General features: G+C 38.0%; 1 protein-coding gene across 3 annotated transcripts in view; it reads right to left on the bottom strand.

The window, feature by feature from the left end:
- FILIP1 (filamin A interacting protein 1) overlaps positions 1-13,841 on the bottom strand; it is a 106,909-nt gene extending 93,068 nt beyond the window's left edge. For all 3 annotated transcript variants that reach the window (XM_050316028.1, XM_050316027.1, XM_050316029.1), the window contains exon 1: positions 13,492-13,841. The gene's annotated coding sequence lies outside the window, so the exon portion shown is untranslated. The remainder of the gene's footprint in view (positions 1-13,491) is intronic.
- Positions 13,842-15,828: the final 1,987 nt, after the last annotated feature.

The raw sequence follows: 15,828 nt of genomic DNA, 5'->3' as shown, positions 1-15,828 counted from the left end.
AAAGCATGGGTTTGAGTACTCTGAAGCAGCTTTGGGTCAAATCTGGTATAAAGTTTCAGAGAAACAAGAAATGAAAATGGAATATATGAACTCCAGAAACAGTTTCTTTTGCTGTTTCTGATCTTTTTTCCTCACAATAAGATCACAAGAAGTCAGAGGTACTATCTGAGTGAAGTAGAAAAATTATTAGAAAATGGTTTCTCTGCCTTTTTTCCCACATGTCCCAATTCCCTGTTAAAGCCCAGTAGTGTTTTAAATTCTTACTACACAGAAATAAACTTTCAAATTCTATGTATGATTCAAAATGGGTATTTGAATAAAAATACGTGAATTTTGGATCACAGGGAATAAGAACAACTCTATGACTTTGCATGGAGCTTTGGGTCTTCCCAAGTGCCTGCTCTTAATCCAACGAATATTTAGATATTTCATACAAAATCAGCTTTTTTTCTGCAAAGAGTGAAACAGCCAAAGCACTTTCCTGGGAGGTGGATGACTGTGTTTTAATGCCTATACTGTAGCAATAAAGTATTCTAACCTTTTCCTTTCTGTGTTGTTTTAGTTGTTTTTTGTCATGGTTCCAAACTCCTGCTTGTCTTCCTGTTCTTTAAGTTTTGATGGAAGAGCCCCAAAATAAAATCCGTATTTTGTAATCTAGTAAAATATTTAATCCAAACAAAAACTAATGGGCTGCACTGCGAGTCCTGGAAAAACATAGCAAAGCATTTAACTGTTTGTTTGTTTGTTTTAAATTCAGCCATCAATCAAAAAAAGTACAGATATATCATAATTAATTTTCCTGAGAATTCCTTTGAAGGACTAACTGAGCAATGCCTCCTTTTCACTTTTCTCTTTGTGTCTCTCCCTTACTGTTGGCTACTTTTGCAACCAATCCTCCAGCTTCTTCTTCTTTCTAACAGACTCAGATGTTCAGGGACAGAACTGGGAGTACTGTAACTGGTCTTATTTTCTCTGGGAGAAAAACAGTCCCACGTTTGTAAAAAGTTCCTTTTGTGGGTCAATCACCACAGTATTACCAAATGATTGATTATTACATGAAAACTTCTATGAACCGAGAGATCTAAGCCTGTTTCCTAGGGGATTATATATTAAGATAGATTAAATTTTTTCCTATATTGACCATGGTAACAAATACAACTAAAACAAATATATAAGGTGACAACTAAGATAAAATGTGAAATATGAGTTGACATACTGCAGAGTTACATACACCAAAAATACTTTTATATGCAGACTCAGGTGCCTATTTTCTTATGCATGGGAGAAGAGATGAAGGAAAAGAACAGGAGCTGTTGCTGTGCCATCAGCAACCATGAAATGGCTGATGTGCTCTCCAGCACATGACCCGACTGCAGCCCCTTTTCTGCTGCTCCGTCACAAGTAACCAGTAGGAATAATTGTATCATGACACAGTTGCACTGTGATGCAGGTAAAGCCACAAGGAAGGTAACATTTTCAGTCTAAGTAAGGAGCCTTGAGACAGAGTTGATGTTGGGGTGAACCGAAATGTTATCCGTCAGCTGTAGCTGTCAGCAAAAATATTAAAGAAAGAGCAGCTGCATCATGCCACAGGCAGGGGAGTGGAGCAGTCGTAGCTCCAAAATAGATTTCAGAGTCAGACAGAGTTTTCTTTTGATGAACCTCAGTAATAGTCAAGGACCATTTAGTTTCTAAGCTGCTTGGAGCCAGATTGATAATGCTACTGCTTTTAAAATGTTTTAAACAAAGGTTTGCGATGCAAGTAAAGAACAGCTATTCAGAATAGGATGTACTAGAAGTTATGTTACTACCTCTATAAAATGTAATTTTTCCTACTAATTATTTTCCACTTCTGTAGTTTTTAATTTACCCTCACCATTTTATTGTGTAAATTCTGATATAAAAATAAAATTGATGACAATAAAAAATCATAACCAAGTTTCTCAGCTGGAAGAAAAATAATTGGTTTGTTGTAGCCTCTGTAGCATTTCTTCTTCTTTTTTAGAATTATTTCCTTTTAAGATACTAAGTTATCCTGAAAATATTTATTCAAGAATAGCATCTTACATTCTTTTTTTGGATTGTCATTAAAGAAAACAATAATAAGCAGCAGTTTCTTCAGGATCTTGAATTCCAAGATAAATGCAATAAAGCTTGTGGCAGTGTTTTATTGTTTACTGCTTGGAAAAACTTATGCAACAGCAGAAATGCTGCTCTGATTTTTGAGCTGCTGCTAATGAAGTACAACCAGACAGGGTACGGTTGCCATGAGTCAGGAAATGTGAATGTTCCTGGACAGAGGCCAAGGGAGCTTATACACATCAGAGATGAGATGTATATGTATCCTCTGGAGAAGATACACTAAGTTGTTTTGAAGCATCTCAAGCTGCCTGATCCAAGAAGCAACCAAATGACCACCCTGAAACAAGGTTACTAGCTCTCTGTTACTCAGTCCCTGATTTTTACACCAGGAAAACAAGAATGAAGTAGGCTGTCCAAGGGAACTTAGAGATTAGATATTAGGTTCAGCCATGACACAGTAGGCCCAAAACCCTGAGGGCTTAACTTCGTTCTTTTACTATAAGAAGAAGAAAACTCCTAAGTTAAAAACAAAACCACAAAACAAACAAAACCCAAAACCAAACCAAACAAAAACCACACAAACCACAACCCAACAACAACAACAAACCAAAACAAAAACAAACAAAGCAAACAAACAAACAAAACCCCACACAACCAACCAAAAACCAAAAAATCCCCTCTTGATAGGCTACAACTTGCCATGAGACTTTAAACAAACCTTTCAAACTCACAGTCTGCTGAAGTATGGCATGAGTTTTTGGTAAGAGAACGGGTGCTACCGTTGTACACATGGGGAGAAGCTCCGCTCTCCACAATGTCAAACCATTTGCTGAAATGCTGGTACACGTCAGTACAGCACCATATGCAATCCCCTAGCATTCTCTGAGCCTTTGAAATGTTGTTACTCTGGGTCCCTATTTTTTGAGCGAAATTAACTGGTTTCCTAAAGCTAGTGGTAGCCTTTTAAACAATCCTGAGATCATTTGAAAGGGTACCACTGGTTTCTTTTCCTTTCTACATCTCCTTCTTGCAGCTGAACATAACCACCCCAGGAGACTTTGAGTTTTCACTCTCACATACCCTTTTTTGGTAGGTGTATTGTCCTTATCTTCCCACAACCCTTTCCTGTGTCATGGCCCAAGGGAGGATTACAGCTTTCACTCCTCTCCCAGCAGAGCACGACATGCAGACCAGTTTTCTGTGCTGGTCCACCCAGGTATGTGAGCGGCTGCTTGGACTTCCATATTTCACATCTTTTTTTTCAGGAGAACTCTCACAATCAAGACCTGAGGTCCCTTTCATGAAATCCAGTGAAGGGTCATTTATTACCCCATTTTTTTCCCATACCTGGAAAGGCTCACAAGTAAACTAAGAAATAATTTCCAGACCTCCTACTTTGATCTGGGATAGTTTTGAGGCCTCCTTTGCATTGTTATTGCCACTGTACCATGGCAGGGCAGAGCGTGGCTGACCCACATTGCCTTCAAAGGTGTTTCAGCAGCTGTGGCCTAATCTGTGCAGTGGCACGTATGTAAGAGTGGGACCCTGCCCCACTCCCAAACTGGCTGTCCCTCCTGTCTACTGGAATTGCCAACCATAGCACTCAGAATCCTGAGAAGATCCTCCAAAGTTGTTTGTCAGGAGAATTTAAAGAAATATATCATGGTAGCAGATCATCCTTAGGTCAGAAACTTCAACTTTCTTGCAGACATCAGTATTTTTTCTAATTTTCTCTGGTTTCAGTTAAAGCTGAGAGTCATGCAAGGCAACCTAATTCCTAGGGTAAATCCTTATCAAAAATCTCAGTTGCTAAGAGAGTCATTTGAGCTGCCACCACTGCTTCAACAAAGCAGGCATGACTGGAGACCCTGGCTACCCACTGAGCCTGCAGGAGACAGGAAGCAACATAAGACAGGTGCTTTCTCTTCCTCCAGCCAGTACGTGAGGTTTGTGCAGTCTCCCCTCAGTCCCACAGTGGATCCAGAACTGCCCTACCACCAGCTAATTTGGGCAATCACCTCTTGCCCACCCCTTCTCTCAAAGGCCCTTTTTCCTCCGAGATTTTTTCTTCCCCAGCAGCCTCCTTCTTGTACTAGGGAGCTTGTTCTGAGCACTCCCAAAATAGCAACAAGCTCACGAGCTGACAGCACCATCTTTGCCCTGTGAATTACTTCTGGTAATTCTGAACCTGAGGGAATGCTTTTGTTTTTCCTGAAACATCTTAGTATTGACACTAGTTTGGTTTCTATTCTGGTTTTCTTCTTGAAGCTTCCTGGTCACATCCCTGGCCCTTTTCCTTCCTTCTTCTGCTGTGCTTTACCAGTATGGATGACTTCTTTTGACCCACAGCTAAGCTTCCCTCTGGAGAGCTCCTCTAAAAATACGTATTCTTGTCACTCAGACTAATTCAGTTTCTATTGCTACTTCTCCCAGCAGAATCTGGTTTCCAAGGAGGGCTATTTAAGTCTCCTTATTCAAAGCTGTTGACATGATGTTCAATACTGCAACATCTCAGAGTGTGAAAGTCACTACTATGTTTATTCTTGTAACATTCCAGGTTGTTATTAAAAGTCCAGAAGTAAATAACTTGCTGAGAGTCATACAGGGAGTCCCTGATGTGAAAGCCAGCAATTTAACCAGATTCCCCTTCCCTGGTGACAACTTCCACCTCACATTTTAAGGTAACGTTATTTCAAAAGGACAAACAACAAAATTTAAATATTACATGAGTATTTTGGAGAGAGAACCTGACTTTAGCAAAGTGCCTCTCATGGATAAGGAATCTATCAGATGTCCTGTCACTCTTACAACCTGTTTCCTGCAGTGTAATTTAGTCTTTGTAATGCTGGATTAATTAACCCTCCTTGTGTGCAGTTATGGTTGCCTCATTTCTAGAAAGTCAGTGCTGTCTTGGAGAGATTTTTTGAGTTGACATGAATAGCCTGTAGAATTTTTCCCACTCTACTTATTCCTTAACAAACTATTACAACTGTTGTGTTAAGGATATTCACTGAACACTTATATATATTATTCAGTTTATTTCTGATATTTTCCTAGGTTTCTTTTGTGCTAAGCTGAGGAGAAACTCATTACACTGTCTATAGCTATCACACATTTTTATAGCACTTCATTAGTTCTCAGAGACCTGTGGTGATAAAGGTTGTGTGTCTGGTAGTGATACTGAACAGAGGCTAAAAATTTGTATTACTGCAGGGAATTTGTTTTCTTGGAATGAGGCAGCTATGTCGCTACCACAGAGAGGGCTCTAACAGTTCCTCCTGGGCCCCCAAGTACCACAGCAATCCTTTTGTGTAAATCCTGTAAATTTCCATTTGCAAATACATCAAATTTTATATTGAAGGTACTTACATTGTACCCCCCTCACCTTTCTAATAAAACACTGTTCCAAAATAGTTGGGATTTAAGAACATGTTCTCTAAAAGCAGTGAAATGAGTTTAGCTAATTTCTTTCTCCAACCCATAAGCTACTTCGGAAACCTTTGCCCACATAGCATACGAGGCAGGTAGTTAAAGATGCTGTTACCTGGTAAACCCACGGTTTAGAGGTTTAGCTTTAAAACACAGCTTCCTGGCCTCTTGCCAAAACACTTCTTGTCTGTCCTAGCTTGTTCTGGTGTCTTTCAAAGTATGATCCCTTCTTTCTAAATCTTGCTAACTTTCTCATTAACTTAAACCCATTGAAACATTAAAAAAAGTTGCAAGGGTATTTTGTATGACCTCTGTGTGTGTGTGTGTGCGCGCACAAGACATATCAGCTCCTCAAGTCCTCTCTGCAGCAAGGGCTGAGTTTGCCCTAGATGAGTACAGTGGGATCTGAGACCTCTAACACCACCATCTGTAAGAATTCCCTAGTCTTCTTCCACCCATCTGTACTGATGACAGCAATATTTTAGTTACAGTTCTAGTTTTAGGAACATTATTTTCTGAATTCCCTGAAGAAGAATACCTGTCTTCAGTGGTAATTCTTCCCAGGTATGAGAAATCCTAAATGGAAAGAATGCCACATCCCTTTGAGTGCCACAAGGCCTCTACTTTGTCCTTGCTTCATGCTTCAGCAATCACTACCAGGCAAATTTAGATACTTCCATGTGAAGGGCTTTGCTAAACTAAAAGAGTGCAAACTAATCTCAGGTTAACCAGAACTCCATCTAGGAATCCTGTTTGCCATATGTGCATCATGGTCTGTTCCTGATTATGATACAATTGGAAAGACATGTTCAGTGAGAAAAGTGAACTCAGCAGTGGAAGCAGTCTCCAGAGTTTCCTTCCTCAAAAGTAGCACCTGTTTTTCCTTCCTTATTTGCATATTACTTACAATCTCAATGCTAGCCTTTCAGCTTATGGGACTACCTGGGAAGATAAGGATAGAATATACTTAACCTTTTTATTAAGAGAATTGCTTTTGCGGAGAGATGGCATCTTAATGGGTACCTGATTCTAAATGTTTGGCTTTCAAATAGAATGTGGCAGGGAGGAAAGGGAAGACGGTGTGCATTCTGAAAGCTGGAGCAAGCTCGGATAAAAAAATTACATACAAGATTTTTGGTCATTATTATTCCTATTTTAGGACATAACCCATTGAACATAAGGAAATCAAACAAAAAACCCAATACAAATATTGCTTCTTTTTCAATTTTGAAAGTGCCAAATACCTATGATTTGTGTTACTATCTAACATCTCTTCAGCCATTTTTATTCAGTCTATGTATTTTGATACGCTGATTATCATCTCTGGCAAAATATTCCTTGGCCAGTCAGGTCCAAAACTTTGTAATCCAAAGATCACAAAGATGTGAGACTGTAGAATAATTACAAATTAAAAATACTCAAGATGTATCAATATAATCAAGCAATCTGATCAGAATCTGGAGTTAGTCCCACTTTGAGTGAGACTGGATGACCTCTTTTCACCTGAGTTCTGGTTCTGTAAATAAGCAGCACCTCTCATTCAGAGGATATGACACTGTGACCCTGCCTTTTACTATCTGTAGCACGATGCCTTTTGTGACTCAGATTCTCACTTCTGTCTCATGCCTTGGAAGCTGCAGTGGTTCCCATAGCCAGCTGCCTCGTAACACGTGGTTCCCCTGGCACTCAGGAGCTCTGCTGCCATGTATGTCCTTCTGTGCAGAAGGGACATCTTGTTCTGTGCTATGTCTAACATGCTTGAGGACATCTAGCATGGCATCGGTCCCTTCCCTCTGTCTCCCGCCCAGAGTCATAAACTGGAATGTTTATTTTTCTCTAAAGAATTTTATCAGACTGAGGAACTGAACCCCTCATCAACTGGAATATAATTTATGTTTCTTTTCATTACAGAAGTCCTTGTTGAAGAATAAAAGGAAGGGGAATAACACACTATAGAAGAACTACTGTAACCTTACCTTAAAAGTTAGACCCAAGAGGTTTTGCTATTACGGAGGGTGAGACAAATCAGATTTGGGGGATAATTAGGAATGATAGACACAGGAACTGAATAAGTTTAGCATGAGAAACATATGCTTAATTATATTTTAGTATTTTGGACCAAAGCAGTCATCATTAACCACATGTGCTTTCCCATCCTTTCATTTATGACCTTGTTTATGGCTATTTTTATGGTCATTTTTTCAATAAAAGTAAGAATGTTTTTTGAGGAAAATAATTAGATAATGTGAGGTTTTATGAATACCCTCTCTACTATGTTCACAAATTTGAATTTGAGGATAAGCTGTGTATGTTTTTCTTCAGTGTATATTTGTTGTCACAGTAACTGCAGTTTTCCCAATAAATGGAAATTGCATCGTTTCCTCAGCATTCAGGTTATTGCACTGAAATAGCACCATGAACTCACCATTACTTCTCCCTTCCTGTTGTCAAGATCTCGTTCAGTTACAGAAACAGGCACTAAAACAGGTTCGTTTAGATATGTGCTCATTAGAAAGCTGAAGCAAGTCTGCTTAGCCCCATTACATGACTCATGCCTGTGTGGGAAAGACCTTATTTTCACAGAGATCTCTTAGATAAACAAGGCAAGTTGGCAGCAATTCGATTACACTGATGCAAGCAGTCTCCTGCTTTCTGTTGCATTCATTTACTTTGTATTTTCTGAAAAATGCAAGCAGGCTGATAAACTCCAGTGAGAATTCTTGTACCAAGGACACATGAGTTTTCATTTTCAACTACATTTTTTTATAATAGGACCAGCCTTGAAACCAGTTTCTAAAAAAATCCTTTTCTGTTACTCCAATAGAATTCATTTTTTTTAATCAGGGATTTTTTTTAAAGTTTGTTAGTGGAGCTGTAGCTCTTGCTATCCACAGCCATAACACACTAGTTAGTTAGATGCCTCCCTCCTGCAAACCCACGAGCCTCTAAATACTGTGGACTTCAGATAGAAAATGGATTTATCTTCCAAAATATCACTTTTACATATGCGCTGGAGCAGACTTTTGAACAGCACAAATCACAAAACACTATACTCTTTGACACCATTTCCCCAAAAAGGAAAAGCAATGAAAGCAGCCCTTATTGTATTAAAGAGCACTAAAAGTGTATAAATCAAACCGGAAAAGTTCACTGCAAATTCATTGAGTGTTTTGCTCTTGTTCTGAAACCCCACTGGCCTAAATCTGAATGATTCTGGCCACATCTTTGACAATTAAGATTTTAATTGTCATTTTATCAGCTTCGAAATGAAACTCACTTGGACAAAGTACAGCAGCCTTTTAGATTCACACACCCCTTTGCTTCTGTCAGCACAGAGCAACCAGACGGGTTGTCCATTTAAGGGAAAAAGTACAAGCTCCAGCCTATTTCCCTGTACTTCGGATGTGTTTGTCCCACTCCTTCAGCAATGCACTCTGTAATGCCAAAAAAACATTTCCTTTCTTACAGCAGTCATACACACGTGCACACGCATATGTACACTCCTCATGGAGTTTTAATTAAGCTTTCAATTGTAGCAATTGTCTCTTTCTCTGTATGTATTTCTGAGTACATAAAACATTGTGGAGGAGGGCACAATCTATGTAATCTTATATATCATCTTTAGAGCTACAATTTGTATGCTTTACTTGTGCATTTAGATTTAGAGATATAGCCCAGACAAAGCAGAATGAGAATGAGAGGGCAAAGCCATCTTGAATTAAAAAAAGCACAGCTGTCCCAACCTAGGCAGACTTTCTGTTTGCACTGATATTAGTACTTATTTTACTATGATGCAAAGAATAAAAAGTAATATAGAAAGTACAGATTATCTGCAGAAGCAGGAGGAGTAGGTGACAAGACCCAAAATAAAAGGAAAAGTCTAATCAAGTACCCTGAAAGGCACAAATTTCAGAAATATGTTGGGTGTCACACAATTTTCAACATGACCAGAGACTCACACTATTTCTTCTGACCAGGACACAGGCACAATTGTTTCTGTCCTTTGGACACCTAACCTCAAAGCATAACTACAGGACTGTTACAAGTTCTAGTAGCACTAAGTTGGTACAAATACTAGCTACTAAACAGAAAAGGAGAGGTTAAGAAATCATAATATTTTATAAATTGTTTCCTCAGTTATCCAATATCCTCCAAAATCAAGAAAAGTCCACATTCCGAAAATAATTACCAGTGTTCTGGATAAAATTAGGAAACAACTTTCAGTAGGAAACACTGAGAGAAATGAAAAGAGAAAAGTCTAGAAATTAAAAGAACTACAATAAGATGCTGAAGCTGAAAAGTTTAGGTGTTTGGGCTTCTGAAACTATTCTATAGAACAGAATATCCTTATTTTATCACATACACTATTTTATCTTTCCAGCTTTCAGTTCTTAGCCTAGATTTTATATACTAAATATTTTTGGTGAAATAGCAAGTATGAATAGATTGACTTCCATTTCCTTTGTGTTGTTGTTTCATCTGGCTTCTTCACAAATATTCACTCTATTTCTCCAAATTGCATTTTAGAGATGTAGAAGGACAAAATCCCCACTCCAAATTCAGTTTATATATTCAAATTGCATGGCAAACTGCAATGACAGACCTTGAGAAAAGAAGGTAAGAAACAGGAAACTGGAGGAAAAGTAAAATGTCTCTTAGGAAAAAAAATGTTTGGACAGGAATATAGATGATCCATTTTGTTAAATGCTCTTGAGGGGACTGGAAATTTATCTGTTAATTACTGAACACTAAAACCTGATCTTATTAAATTCAAAAGAAATCTCACTCTGAGTTCAGTGGCATAAGCTGACCTCTGACTGGCACAGCTCTGAGGCTTAATTTCTTAATTTCTGCCTGAGGGTACATTGCCTGAATTAGATAAGATTAACAAAAGCCTTAAATCTAGTATGTGTGGAATCTGTGCCAGCAGAAAGATCCTGTATCAGGAGGAGTTTTACTGACACATCTTTTAGTATGGAAATGGCTACAGTGGTGAAATTGTGAGCCCAAGGAGCAGAACAGGGCATACTACCAAAATAGAGATTTCCTAATTTGCTAATGCTTACTCCACAAGTTGCTTCCAGGCAGCACATCTGTATCTTCAGGAATCCTACCTTGGTTGACACAGCTCTGTTAACATTAAAGTTGAGTCTTTCCAGGATATTAGTGTCAGGTGCCACAGTGAGTGGCGCAACAGAAAACTCTGATGTTCTTATGTCAATTTCTAACATAGGGGATGGGCCAGTTAACATCAGAGGTGAAGTTTAATAGTCTACCAGATATGAGAGGGAGAGGCACAGGAAAATCAAGGCATATCTAAAAGCAGGGACCAAACAGCTCTCAGATTTGAAGATGAATTTCAACTCTTTCAATTTGGTGTTCAAAACAAGCAGACATTCTATAAAGAGATTGAAAGACTGAGGTGATGAAAAAACCACTCAGTTGAGATGGTGAATTAGCTGTGGCTAGATTGGCTAAAATTATAATAAAATAAATATAATAATTAAATAATAGCTCATAATATATAAACATTACCCTAAAATAAATTATAATACTGCTTTAGTGAAGGTAGACAAAGAAGCCAGAGAGGCTGGAAGTGGATTCATACTGGGAGGAATACACAGCCTTTAGCACCATGAAAGGCACCATTCATTCCACAGTTATTCTAATATAAACAAAATTAAAATCATGTTAAATGGGGAGAATAAATGGGTATGCTACATCTACTTGTCTTCCACAAAAATCTCTACAATGGAGTGTATCACCAAAACATAAACTACTTTTTGATTTGATATAAAATGAACCTTGGTTTCACTGTAGTCAGTAGGAGAATTGGCTATTTTTCAAATATGAAACCATCTGTTGAATAGCCACATTACATATTCCACAGATTTGATTGGAAAATCCCAGAGCCTCTTTGTGGACACCTGTTGAGAAGAGTAATTTTAGCCTCCTCCTCCATTTTGAAGTGGAAAGGAAGACAGATGTATGGAAAATCACAGTGTGTTGGAGTTGGGAATTGCAATTAGACTGTTCAAATGTCAACTCATTTGATAGTTATCAGGCTAATAAATACGCCTTTCGATTTTAAAAACTTTCCTAAAAGTAAATTGTGCAAGACAACTGAAGTTGTAAACCCACACATTATGCTGAGCAACAACTAAACTGAAAAAACAGTCAATTACAGCACATCATTTTCCCAGATTTGGCTGTCCCTGTATATTCCAAAAGTAATTTCTCCACAGTTTATTTGCCAAAAATTTCAGTAAAGAGAAGAAATGGTAATTTTCACTCAAATGTCAAGATAACAAAAACTATACAAATCATATTGTCTCGGTTTTAATCCTCACTGTATAGACTTCTTATGAAAAAATAACTTTCTCAGGATATGTCCCTATTAAAAAGTAATTCCAAAGTTTCCTTTCGAGCTTTAGATTTGGGATACCATAGTGCTCTAATAATTCCACAGCAATGATTATCACATTAAATCATGGCCACTAAAAAATATTTCTGTTTAGTGCTTTAGTGCGCCCCTTGCTTCGAAGTAGAATGTAAACTATATTACCTTTTGCTCTTAGGAATTTTCTTCCATCCTAATACTTCCTTTATTTTGTTGTTTCACGGGCAGTTACATTCTCAGTCACCAAGTCAGAGTTGCTTCAAAGTATTTTAATTCCATCCAATCCATCCACTGCTAAGATGTGGTATTGATGTCATTTATGTAGTATGCAGGGATGCAACGAGAATTATTTAGTGAAAGCAAGTCATTCTCATCTCCCTGAGGCAGTCCCGGAGTCCTCAGACTAAGTGTCAAACACCACAGTCAGTCAGCGTGGACTCAGTTAGTTCATTCCTTCTTTAGGACAAATATTTTTCATCTGAGACAATTCTATACAAATCTGTGGTTTTGCCTGGGTTAAGTGCATTCCTTAACTCTTTTCTTTCACAACTGAATTCATATTGCACATGAACTCATAATCGGTATATCTTTTAAAGATTCATGCATACTCGATTCCTTTCTTTGGAGAAAACGGCTTTAAAATATGTGGCGGGGAGGGGGGTGGAATTCATTCTTCAATGGATCAAACAGCTTTTATCAGTTTAGACAAAGTAAATCATATTAAGCAAGTCCTCCCTGAAATTACATGATCCTTATGGGGTCATAGGATATGCATTTCCAAAAGACAATCAGACTTCCATTCTACTGTCAGGGTAAAACATCTGAGAACCGGTTTTTCATTTATTTTGCCAGAAGAAACATACACTTTAACAACAGTGACCCAGCTCAAGCACACTTAGGTACAATAAACATAAGGTCAGTCTTTATGACACTTGAATTATACAGCTAATCAAATGAGCAGAGATTAATATTCATTATATGTAAATAAGTACAAGAGAAAGAACCAAGAGCTGTTGTCACAAAGGTAGTACGAAAGGCACCAGGTGTGTCCATGTGTTAAGAGTTAATAAGGAAAGAAAAAGTACAAATGCGCTGGGTCATGAAGGTAATTCTGTTACTGAATCGCTATTTCCTCTTATTTATCACACAGGCTGCCACTGTTTTTAATAGCTGCTAGACTATCACTGGTAAGGGATGATATGCATTCTATTATTAAATGTTGGTTTGTCTTCTGTCAGCATGTAAGCAGATATAAGCAAGATACATATCAAAATCTATGCACACTTTTTCATACTTTCACACTTTTTTCACTACTAGCTACTTGATTATGCTAGTTCTCAGAACTGCAAAAGTTATTTAAGCAATGCTTTTCTATGGTGGAAGTGTAAAAAAACCCTAAAATCTAAAATTTTTATCCCAGCTTTCATCTGCTGACAATATTTCAAAACCATTCAGAAGATTGTTCAAAGAAGGAAAACGACAATCTACATTAGAAAAGAAAATTCCTGTAAAAGGGACACTGGAAAAGAAAAGTTCTTGTAAAAAAAAAAAAAAAAAAAGGCATTGGAGCTCAGTCTTACCTGTCAGCAACACAAACCCAGGAATATGTCCTTTAACCCTGCAAGATCGCAGTAGCTTGTCCCACAGCACTACCACAGCAGTTGACTGATCCAGCTCAGGAGAACACAAAGATAGAAACTTTTCCCACGTTTCTAGGTCTACCAGCAGTGGAAGTAATGAAGAAAACAAGGTAGAGAACAGAAGACCGTAGCTGCTTCTGCAGAAATCCCAGGCAGGAGGAGTAGGAGGTATACTCTGTCTGTGTCTCACCCAGACTTTTGTTTAAAAGTTTTTTCAACTGTTGCTAGGTGGTGTTAGGCTTTGGCAGTTTAGTTCTCAGATTGTATTTCCCCTCTTCTGGTCTCTTCACACAGTGTTACAGCAATGACTTCGTTGAGCTCAGCTCGCTTGTGCTATATTTAACCAGTGTTCTCAGCAAGTCAAGCCTGTCAACAGCTGAGAAGTTTGGAGCAGGCTCTGCTGAGTTCCTCAGCTGCTGAATTATCAGTGGATGTAGCACTGTACAGCCCAGCTACTACATTCACTGAAAGATTGTGGGGAAACTGTCAAATCCTTTTAAGGGCTTCCAGTGACTTCACAGGAGTAATTACTATTTAAAGCACTAAGTACAAAATGTGTATTTAGGCATATATTTTAGACTGCTAGAGAAAGAATACTTGTGTTTGCAGCAGATGAGTTCAATTATTTATACAGTGAGAATTTTCCTAGGACAAGTAGGAAGTTTATAATTTGAAAGGTATGCACTTCACTTGAGGAAAAAGTACATGTGGGGAGAACTTTTTGCAGCATAATTTCTTACAGAGTTTAAATATATTAAGATGACACAGAGAAATTAATGAAAGGCTTAGGCTGGAAAGTTTTCACAGTGATATTTACTCCAAAGACAACCTTTTTGTCCCAGCCCAAGAGCTTTCTACAGTAATTCCTACACTGTCTCTAACAATCACTGAAGAAAAAAAAGAAAGCCACACAAATCACAATTTGTTTGATATGAGTATTAGGAACATGTTACTCCAGGGCTGTACACATTCTGATGTATCCACACTTGCTTCTGGATCTAATTGCTGTTCCTAATTCTAAGCCATAACTCCCTTAATAAACAGATCAGCAGTGACTTTCGATAACTTTAGGGACCACAAACCATTATGATATCAGGACTCTCCAAAGATATTGCAGATCTCAGACTCCAGAACAAGGTTCTACCACCTTATGGCAGAACAGTCTCTGAAAATGTCTCTGGGAAGGAAAACTCCCTACCCCAACAACTCTGCTTTTCTCTAGTGTTGATCTGTGGTATTGATCTAGGGTTTGATGAAGAAAAAAGAAAGAAAGAAAAAAGGGAAGTAAAAAGATACTAAGAGATTTGATGGTTGATATTTATACATGAAGACATACCAACATTTCAGAGCAAAAAAAGATTCAAGCAAGTCATAACAGCATCCTGCAGTGATACTGGGTTGCTGTGCAAGGAGTAGGATGGGTAGTGAAAAGGTATCATGCTCTGTGATTTCAAATTGGCCACAACTACATGAGATACCAGGGGGTGAGTGCAAGCCCTTATGAGAAGCAGCTGCAGGATTAGCTGTAGCCTGGTGCTCTAACCCTGTCTCTGGAATTACTTCTGCTTGATCTGTCTTATTGTCTAAACAAGCAAGGACAAATAAAAAAATACTTTCACTCCCAAATTGCTCATAAGGAGAAAATGAAGTAAATATTAGGTATTATGTCAAGTAACTGATATTTAGACATTGATGACACATTTATGAAAGCCCTAAACACTTGATCATGTCAAATATATTTTATTTTGGAGACCAAGTAATAGTCACTAATTTCCATTTCAATATTTGACTTGGACAGAATAGCTAGAATGTATAAAAAAATAGGAACACTTCTGTTTTTCAGAAACAGCTATTTGGAAGACTATGGCAGAGACAGATAATATATTGGCATAAAGTTTGCTGTTACATGCTTCCACTTTGAAGTGAGTTACAGATATCCACAATTCTAAAAAGAATATCTAATTTTGTTCCCTCATATAAAATTGAGGTACTCCAACCAGATGAGTAACATTTTGACTATTCTGGCTTTAACTTCTTGTCCAAAGTGCAATATTAATAGGACTTTATCCATTCAAGTATAATAAATCAGACAAACAAAACAATTAACTTGGCTGATAGATCTCAACAAAAAACAAATGTTTCTCAGCATTTCTCTCCCATTAGTTAATGCCACATTCACCAAGTGGAAAAAAGTAAAACTTCTTTGGAAGCATTCTCTGCTGCCAGCCCTTGTGAGTGGGTTTCAGTAGTGACCTGCTGGTACAAGTCTTCTCCTTC

The sequence above is a fragment of the Myiozetetes cayanensis genome, unplaced genomic scaffold (assembly GCF_022539395.1).
Source record: "Myiozetetes cayanensis isolate MyiCay16 unplaced genomic scaffold, myiCay2020 scf2-11, whole genome shotgun sequence".
Classification (NCBI taxonomy): Eukaryota; Metazoa; Chordata; class Aves; order Passeriformes; family Tyrannidae; genus Myiozetetes; species Myiozetetes cayanensis.
This window is presented reverse-complemented; position numbering and strand designations above follow the sequence as displayed.